This window comes from Rutilus rutilus, assembly GCF_951802725.1.
Source record: "Rutilus rutilus genome assembly, contig: SCAFFOLD_58, whole genome shotgun sequence".
NCBI classification, from domain to species: Eukaryota; Metazoa; Chordata; class Actinopteri; order Cypriniformes; family Leuciscidae; genus Rutilus; species Rutilus rutilus.
Window position 1 is genome coordinate 162,501 of NW_028175472.1, and position 10,741 is coordinate 173,241.

Consider the following 10,741-nt stretch of genomic DNA (forward strand, 5'->3'; position numbering starts at 1 on the left):
AATCAATCATTGACAACATCAACTATAATCAAATATTTGTGAGACATATATTTGTGTGATTTGGTTAAAAATTATATTTCATCACGGCTAGATTTGAATGGACAATTTATTACGAATCTGTATATTTCTAATCAACACAATAATTTGTTTGCTTTTCTCTTTCGTTTTTACTTTGCTTTTGCTTTTCAAATATACTATGAAATTGATATATAATTTAATATTATATATGGTTAAATTGTACATAATATGCTACACTTACTGTGTTTCAACATGTTATTTTGTAAGGAAATCTCTGAAGCCATTTTCTCTCTCTCCTCTCCAGCTGTAAACATTGAATTACTTGTGAAATATTGATGATCTTGGTTTATATTGTAATAACTGCATCATCTGAATAAAGACAAGCGTTCAATTCTATAACTGATATTGAGTATAATCTAAACAGCTTGATAATTATTATGCAAATACACATTGGTGTCACGTTTCCGTTTGTGTTTTGGACTGTCTTATTGCATTCAGTTTCTTGTATACCCTGTTTTCTGTGTTTTTGGTTTAGTCCCTGTAACCTAGTTTTCCCCAGTCTGTCTAATTAGTAATTTTACTCACCTGTGCCCTGTTAATTTCCTAGTTAATTATCTTGTTAGTCCCTATGTATTTAAGCCCTGTGTTTTCCTTCAGTGTTTGTCGGTTCTCGTCAATGTTGGCGTGTGAATTCTGTTTATTTGCTGCTCCTGAGTTATTGTTTAAGTAAAACACTTTAGTATTTGAATCTTTTGCCTTCCTGGTCTTCATTTGCCTGCACGCATCGTGACAATTGGAGAATGATTTTAGTTCATGATAAACATTACAACAGACAGGATATAATTTAAACATGGAGGATCTTTATTGCTGAATTACATTAATTGTGAATGAAAATACTGAATTGTTATTCAATGTAGATGATCCTTAAATCTAGTAAATATTCTTCAAGAGAAGTGAGAGCATTAGAAAGCTTCACAATGACAGGTTTTTTTTTTTTTTTTTTTTTTACCACAATATCATCAGTTTGTCACTTAACAATTAAAAAAACTATCTCCTCAGTTTGTCACTTTCATCTTTCACATCCATCAAGTCTTCACATCCATCCAAAAATGGTTAGAAATGGTCAAAATTCTATTGTGGCAAATGTAAAGCAAAAAGAAATGGAAGGGAACTAGAAAGAAAGAAACAGAAGTATTTGTTTTTACATGTTTAAGGTCAATTCTGTCATGTTTATTTGATCAAATATAGTAGATAATACAGTATAACTGCTTGCCAAGACCAAGAAACATCATTATTAGTGTCATTTCCCCCATAAGAGACTAATCCAGACTCACTGAATTCAGAGTTACTGAACTGAATCTGTTAAATAGCAGATTCTGCATGATATTGTGAGTCAATCGACTCTGTCAAGTTATAACAGTTGTAGCGACTGCGAGGATGAACCAAACACAGACTAATCTTCTTCCAGAAGATTAATTCAAACTCTCCGCTTCTTGCCGAATGAAGAGGGAAGATTTGTTCAGAACTTCTCATCATCATCATCAATCTTGCCATCGGGTCCCGGCGCCACCAGTCTGGCTATTTAAAAGAGCCCCCCAGGGATGAGCCCCACTAATGAAATAACTGGTCAATGCTAGATTTGTTGCCGAACACTGATTGGTTAAGAGAATGACAGAGACCAAGGTCCCACGAGAGATGAACAAAACAGATTTCAGCAGGAAATATCCATGACCTCAGATTGGAATGTCTTAACTGTCATAAACTTTACACACCAAGAGACTTTACATATCAAAATCCATAAAACTCATCCCAGAACAATTCTTGACTGACCTATGATCAAACATCGTTCAACTACATAATTCTTTATTGTCTACAACCTATATGTGTCTATACTTGGTTAGATCCCATACAAGTCATTAAATCGTTAGATATTAGATGTGTGAATGAAAGTGTGTACTGTTTCATATCAATGCTATCTTACGAACACAACTAGCAAGATGGCTGGAATTAAATCTGTGTAAAATGTTTCGTATTCTGATAATTAGAAATCATGCCTAAACTGTTGCATCTGGTCTCCACTTAAAGCTAGAGAACCGACACCCCCAGGGAAGACATGATTTACGACTTTGAAAACAAAGCAGCAGTCAGAACTCCCATTTGCAGGAGGAACAAACCTTTTCTTGTTTTAAAAAAACCTTTAAAAACCAGCGCAGAGCATTGGTTAAGTTGGCGGAACAAAGATGAAGAAAAAAACCCAGACAGAACAGTAACCATGTAGACGTGTAGAGACAAAGAACCCAAATTAAGATCAGAAGAACGGGTTCAACAGCTTTATTCAAGCCATCTTACTACTCTCGTCTCAATTTTCTTTCTTTTCTGAGTTTTCCTTTCTTTTCCGTTGTGAGTCTCGTTTCTAAGTTAAGTTCTGCGGCAAAGTTTCGGTCCACGTTTCTTCTGCAAAGCCAGCTTCAAACAAAGACTTCCATCCACTCGCCAGCACACCACGTGATTGGCCGCCTCAGACCCAGGCACGAGAAGACCAGCCAATGAACTCAGGAAACCCCTTTTACGCCCAAAAAGGGAATCCCAAGAGGAAAAAAGGAACGCAAACAAGCAAGTACTGCCTCCAGACTCTTAAACTGAACTGGTGTATTTGATACAGATTTAGTAACCCACCTAAGAAACGAAGGGTGAAATTAATTATTGATGGTTTGTTCAGGTTATGTCAAATAAGTGCATAGAATCTTGAGATTTCATCATCTCACTCTTAGGGCCCTATCTTGCACCCAGCGCAATTGACTGTACACCGACGCATGTATCATTCCTATTTTGCACCCGCGCAAAGCGGACTTTTCCCTCCACAGACGCACGTCGGTTAACTAAGAAATTAACAGAAAAAAAAACAGTTTAAAGTCAGTGGCGCGTTGCGCATGTTATTCATATGCTATTTTAAGGGCGCATGCTTGGCCTTAATCAATGTAGCGTGTGCACAACGCACATACACTTTGATTCTCTCATCTACACACAGACGCAGCAGTTCTCATTTTTGCAAATCATACATTATTACGATAGATAGATAGATAGATAGATAGATAGATAGATAGACATTTTATTATAAAAGCATACATCTAGCTTACACATTTACCCAAATTGTCATACGCCTGTTTAACCGAAGTTAATTTGGGTGTGTTTCTCCATCCCCAACGTCCCTGACGAGAACGTCGGTCTCCTCGGCTGTGAACCGCTCCTGGCGTGCTCCTGGCAAATCCGCCGTTATAATAGGAATCCGCTTTAGAACAAGCGCGCCTGCTCTTAAAGGGAATGTGAGATGTCGCTCTGATTGGTTTATTTCACGTTACGCCCAAACCACACCTATGAATAATGAAGCTACTTCAGACCAACCCCTTTTAGATTTGCGCCAGGCGCAAGAGTCATTTATCCCGCCGGGAAAATAGCAACAGCGCCAAGACCCGCCCACAAAGTTACTTGCGCTTTGCGCTTTGACACTTGCGTTTCAGATCGTTAAAATAGGGCCCTATAATTCTTTCCAAACTCTTTCTTTCTTTCTTTCTTTCTTTCTTTCTTTCTTTCTTTCTTTCTTTCTTTCTTTCTTTCTTTCTTTCTTTCTTTCTTTCTTTCGGCAACTTGAATGAATGTGTGTGTATGCGTGTGCGTGTGTTTGTGTTAGATATTAGTTTTATGTGTTAGTATATAATCAATAAAGTATTGTTTGTATTTGAAAAGAGAAGTATTACTTGTGTTATGTGCTTACGAATTTATTGTCTTGAACTGCGATCTAAGTTACCTATGCTTTTACCCTTTATTTCTTTACTGTTAGCTGGGGATTATTCTTTCTTGGCCAGGAAGATATTATATTTCCCAGAGTTAATAATTGTTTATGCTTTCTGTTCATTGGATGAACTGATAAAATGATCATACTATTGATTCTGCTGCAGTAAATTCTGAAAATAATAAAATTATTAATTATTGATCATAATCCGTTATGAATAATAATTAATTATATTTACTCGGGCATATAAACGCTACATTATTTTGGTGGAGAATGCGGGCAGTTTAACCTAAATTGTTAGCATATTACCAAGTAATTTATCTGTTCATATTGTGCGGATGAGAGATCCGAACCTCTAAGAGTCTGCGTGTGACGTATGGAGAGCGCGCCACACGTGCCCTATTTGAATGAATGCTGTCTGCTGCTCGAGCTGTCTACTCTAGTCTAGTCTGCCTCCCTATTTTATTTTATTTTATTTTATTTTATTTTAACTGCAGTAAATTAAGTTATGATATAAAATCTCACACAACAATAAGGTAAGAAATGAGCACGTCCCTCATTTTCTGAGATACCCATTATAGCTTAAGACGTCTGCGTGTTCCAGAGTCTTTCAAATAGCTATAATGTTATATGTGTTTGTATCAGTCAGAGAGCTGAATGAAATTAAAACTGCAGTAATTAAAATAACCCTGTAAAGGATGAATGAGCGTGTTCCTCATAAAGTCCTTTATGATTGCCAGTGCGAGTTCCACTGCAAGGACGAATATTCCCCTCATTTAGTCTTTATTTTATCAGGATTGTCAGTGCGTGTTCCATTGCAATCCCAGTAATAAATAGCTGTTTGTCTATGTTTGCTTATATGTTTGCTTATATGTTTGTGTCTGTTCATGTATTCTCGTGTAACACTGCGCGTCCAAGTGTAACAGTTAAATTGAATAGTCATTTAAAGTCGTGTTCAAGTAAAGCTCGACGTTGAAACTTAACCAACAGTTAAGAACCCTGTTATTTGTGTGCTCAGATAAAATTGCACAGAGACGATCCGCCGAGATCGCTATTGTTCCATCTATTACAGCGCAAAGCTGTCCTTTAAAGTTAATCACTCTTAAAAAAAAAAAAAAAACAGAGTGAAGCCCCATGTCGTAAAACAGCTACGAGTGGTGTCCTTTATTTGTAGTTTTGAAATGCGCCAACATTTCACGTAATACGACTGTGCGTGCATATTCTTTAAACAGTGTTGAAATGTGCCGACATTTCATGTAACATGCATAACTGTTTACAAACTGCAATTCACATGTTTGCCCACTAGCGTTTGTTTGGTCGCCCTAGTTACGATCGTCACACGGAAGTCTTAACCAACGCTTCCGGGGGAACTCTGACCCCTCGCATGATCAGAGCCACAGCAAAGCCCGTCTGGCCACAGTGTAAACAAACCCTTTGGTGGCTAGGCTAGCTAACCCTTGGCTAAGCTAACCTAGGCAGTTGTTTACAGTGAGGCCTATATTCTAAAGCCCTAAGCATTATTTATGGTTATCAGTAGTATTAACATCAGTGGTTAAATACAGTGTCTGTTTGAACAACGTTAAAGTGATTTAACCATTTAAACACCTCGACTGTTTCACCTGTTGGTCTTTTCTTCTTTCCTATTTTACCTGTCTCATATTATACTTTACCCATATTTTTCTGTGAAAAGGAAATTTCGGTTCGCAATTATCAATTTCGTTTACTTGCATTTTACTTGAAAAAGAAAATACTGGTTTATGATTATTAATTGTCAAATTTGATTTAAAAAAGGAAATATTAAATTAAGATTGAAGTTTTATTTTCCTAAACAGGTAATTTCTAATGATTTCTAGATTTATTTTTAATAAATAATTTCTAAATTTCTCTTTTAGATTTAATCACTTCAGGTGAATAAGTCTTGAACTTTGAAAGTTAAGAACTTATTTCACCAACATTTTCCCTATTACAAATATTGTTAGACTCATACTTGCTCATTTATTGTTGCGTTGTATCCTCCGTTTCTCCTTTCTTTTTGTTACGGTTATAAACTTAACCATTCTATTTGATTTACTCATTCACCTCCTATTGTCGCTGTGGAGCGACACACCTTAGCCTCAATAGGAGAGATTGCTATCTCATTACGAGTTTCAAATAAATCAGAGATAACCCTCTTACAAAAGTTTTATTTTTGGGTGTTTAGTTGTTCATCAACTATCAATTCTACACTCGTAGTTTGACACAAAGGCTTCAGAGCCATTTGTGGACCCACTCTCCTTCCTCTTCCTCCTTTATACATCTTTCCTGTTCTGTTCTGCTTTATCCCATCTCATTCTTCACATTTGTAGGGAACAAACCTGGAAGAACCATCAATCGATTCTAAAGGAAGAGAAAGATAATCTTTCCAAAGAAAACAATCATTAGGTATTTGATTTGTAATCAAACCCTCTCTTGTTCTCCATACTCTCCCTGCATTTGTAAACGCAATTTACAATTTGACATCTTATCCAAGATCAATTAACAGAGACAAGTGTTGAACAACCGTCGCCTTCATAGCATCCCAGCTGTAAGCTGTCCAACTGACGGTGTGTGGTGTCAATCCTGTCAAACTCAGAAAAGAGGTATCAGCATTATTATTGTATTATTTTTCCTTGTAAACATAAACAATAATATTGTTTACCTCTCTGGAAACAGATTCTCACCAATAGGAAGCATTTACGAGAAAAATTATATTTCTCCTAGTTAAGAATTTTCTTTCTTGTTTTATTGAAATTGGTTTTAACCTCTCTCTCTTTTTCTCTTTTACAACAAACCCCACTGCCCAAAGGGACGACATGGAAGCCTTGCTCAGAGGCAAGTAGTACTTATGAGGCGGCTTGTGTCAAAATGATTTACGACTTTGACCTTTGACCTTTTGGCAGGTTGAACTTCCGGTGACCTTTATGATTGACAGGTTGAACTTCCGGAATGCGGTCATGGGATTAACCTATTGACCCTTCCTCCCTATCGATCATGGGTTTTGACAGTTAGTTTTGAACTATGACCTATGTAGGACTAAATCATAATTTTTTTACGGGTAGTTATATTTGAACAGATGTTTTTTGCCGTTTGTTTGAACTTTGTCCCAGTTATATGTGTGTGGTTATATGGCTTGTGCCTGCGCCCCCACCACAGTGAAAGTGAGAAGCGTATGTCACACAAAATAATCTCATCCTTTAAAATAAAACATACATTGAAACCAATTATTTTAGATGAATAAAAGTGTATAAAATAAAAAGCTACTAAAACCAATTATTTTAGAGAGTTGAAAAGTATGTCCATACCATTGACGTCCACAAAAATAATGAACCAAAAGTTGAAAAACATACCTTTAAAAAGCGTTTAAAAAGCTTACTAAAACCAATTATTTTAGATAAAAATGACATAAACAATGTACTCTTTAAAAGTCTATCATCTAAATCAATTTAAGGTTGAAAAACATTTATTTATTTCACATTCCTATCCTTTATATAATTTATAATATAAATTATATAATAATTATCATGCTAAAGTTCTTTTTAAAAGTGTATAATATAAATTATATAATGTAAAGCAATTGAACTAAAGGTTGAAAAACATTCTATCCTTTAAAAGTATATAATGGAATGCTTACACAATATATCTTACTAAAAAGAATAAAAATAAAAATCTTCTTACATGTTTGTAAGTCTGGACGGTCTCTGACTTCAGTGATCAAGATATCAGGGGCTGAAATTATTTCAAAGTTTAAATGATATCTTGTTAAAAAATTGTTTTAAATTTAATACATTATTAAAAGTTGTAATAGAGTTGTTAAATTATTAAAAAGTGGAAATACAAAAAGACTTTCTTCCTGAATGAGCTTACCCTGTCTCAAAACATAAGGGAGCCGTGCGCGTGTCTGTGTCCGTCTATGCGCGCGTCCTCTTCCTGCGAGCTCTGACCCCCCTCCTTACAGTGTAACTGTCAAGTGAATCTCACACTAACAAAAGTTGAAACCATGTCTTTAAAAGTATTATATAAATATCTTATTGATCCAATTGTTTTAGTTTTAGATGAATAAAAGTATATAAAAAAGCTTACTAAAACCAATTATTTTAGTTTTAGATGAATAAAAGTATACAAAATAAAAAGCTTAATAAAACCAATTGTTTGTTTTAGATGAATAAAATCATCTTACCTTATTTTAGAGAGAGAGTTGAAGTAAATCCTACCATTCATGTCCACAAAAATAATTAAACTAAAGTTGAAAAACATACCTTTAAAAGTGTATAATATAAAATAAAATATCTTGCTAAAGTTGAAAAACATACCGTTCCTTAAAAGTATAATATAAATATCTTATTGATCCAACTATTTTAGTTTTAGATGAATAAAAAATGACTGAGTTAAAATTAACACATCAATGTCCATATTGATGCCCACAAAAATAATTAAACTATAGTTGAAAAACATACCTTTAAAAATGTATAAATGTAATGGTTATAAAATAATTTTACTAAGGTTGAAAAAATATTCTGTTCTTTTTAAAAGAATATAAAATAAAAAGCTTACTAAAACCAATTCATTCAGCTGAATAAATAAAATCATCTTACCTTATTTTAGAAAGTTGAAGTATACCATTGATGTCCACAAAAATGCAATGTATGAATGGATTCAAAATTGTTTTACACAACTGAATTCACATAGTCATTCCTGAAAGACCTCACACTGTCTCAAAACATAGGGAGGCGTGCGGTATGTGTGTCAAAAAGTAAAACACACGTGTCTGTGTCTGTGTGTGTGTGTGTGTGTGTGTGTGTGTGTGTGTGTGTGTGTGTGTCTATGCGCGCCCCCCCTTCACGTGAGCTTTGACCCCTCTCCTTCGCATACCAAAGCACAGTGAGGAAGGGGTTTCCTAATATCACACTCACAAAAGTTGAAAAACATACTGTTCCTTAAAAGTGTATAAATAAAATGGTTATATAAATATACTGAAACCAATTATTTTAGATGAATAAATAAAATTCATCTTACATGTTTAGAGTTACAACTCTTGAACTTACGTGTTCAAGAAGCTGTTGAGAGCTATAAATCACAGAGGTTCTCTCTCACACCAGCGTCTCTGACTCAGAGGAGTGTATTCAGTGATGGGATGAGACATTTTGAATGGTGTGTTAAACTTATAATCCTAAAAGTTTAAATGACATCTTTTAAAAATAAAAGTTTATAAAACTTTTAATAAAAACTTTAATAAATTATTAAAAGTCTTAAAACAAATATTCTACAACGATGGTCTGTGGAAAAATTTGACTTGCACTTAAAGTATTTTTATTTATTTATCATGGGTATGTAAAATCATTTGAAATTTGAAGCGTCACAAGTCATCTCACGCCTGTGAAATATTCAATAATTTCTTAAGTTGTATCTGTGAGAAAATGACAACCACATAGGCCTATCTTCAGAGAGAGCAACCATGAAAACATTTAGAAACTGAGAATCTTCCAGAAATAAGGTCCTTCCGACCAGCGCTGAGAAAGAAGTTACTTGACAATAATGATAGCTTCAGGATATCGGATGACAGATGAGCCTCTGTGCATCGTGTCAGAGCGTATGTCATGTTAGTCTGCTAACACCTTTCCATACTAAATTTATTTCAAATCATAATCGTAAAAGTTTAAATATTGTTTAAATTAAATCTTTAAAGTTTGAATACATACTCATCTTCTATTTATCTTTTAGAAGACTTGTGTATGATATAAATTATTTTGTTTAACGGTGACCTAAAGTATAATTGTTATTAAACAATGTCTGTTCAAAACTTTAGGTGGTCGTCTTAAATGTCATTTATATGAAAAAGATTCAATCAGCATTTTTTTTTGTCCATCTGGGGGTTTCAATTTTTATGGTGGGGGTTTTCCATAGCTATCCCGTACTCCTAAAAACGACCATCACAGAAAACTACATTTAAAAAAAAAAATGAAATAAATAAATAATTGAATAAAATGTAAACAAAGTTTTAGCTAAATAAAAACACCTTGCATTTCCAGAGAGGCGAAGTAGTTCTTTATGCACTGATAAAAATAATCCAAAAAAGCAAATAGTTTAAGTTGTCATAAACAGAGCAAAAAAAAAAAAATCCTTCAGTGATAAACTACAGTGTGAACTGAAGCTTCAGACCCTCACAGAGACTAGAGGAGGAGTTACAGACCAGATGAGTCTCGGGGGACAATGTCACAGTAAATCTAGTCTGCTAACGCCTTTCCAGAGTACATCCAGAGTTTACACTAATTTCATTTAAAAGCATAACCTTAAAAGTTTAAATCAAATCTTTAAAAGTTTTATTAAAATCATATCTTCTTAGAAGATGTATGTATTATTGTTACTAAGCAGCGTCTGTCCAAAAACTTTAGATTGTTACATACAACATACAACAGACAACATGAAACATGTTGTCAAAGTTTGTCACAATGTTTTTTAAGAAATCCGAGGACTCGACATTGCTCTAATTTAGACTAGGTTGTATCATTTGGAAAATCAAAGTAAAAATCACACATCGTCTTAATTCAAAGCATGATCTTACTTTTTCTACGGTAGCTATGATCTATTACACGTATAAGATGTATAAGATCATATCTCCCGAACTAGGGTGAAACCCTTTACTGAGAATATACCACCGGTCATCTACTCAAAATATATGTAGAAGTTTCAAATGTTAGCATTTGTTGATGGTGGCCGCATGAACAGACTTTGGGGAGAGCTATAGCAGGAATCATGACCTTTGACCTCCTCGATTTTGGAGGCTTTTTTTGTTAAAGATTTCTCCCATCTAGCGGTTCTCCCATCTACTCGCTTTTTCAACTTTGGTAAATGTGCCAAGAATCTACGACAACTGTCTTCCGATAGCGCTTCATCGAGTTTAATTGTACATGTTCTACC

General features: G+C 34.6%; 1 protein-coding gene across 2 annotated transcripts in view; it reads left to right on the plus strand.

Moving 5' to 3' along the window:
* Positions 1 to 804, plus strand: part of LOC311285718 (uncharacterized protein) — a 16,357-nt gene extending 15,553 nt beyond the window's left edge. For both annotated transcript variants that reach the window (XM_084435755.1, XM_084435756.1), the window contains exon 7: positions 1 to 804. This exon is cut by the window's left edge and continues 3,218 nt beyond it. The gene's annotated coding sequence lies outside the window, so the exon portion shown is untranslated.
* Positions 805 to 10,741: the final 9,937 nt, after the last annotated feature.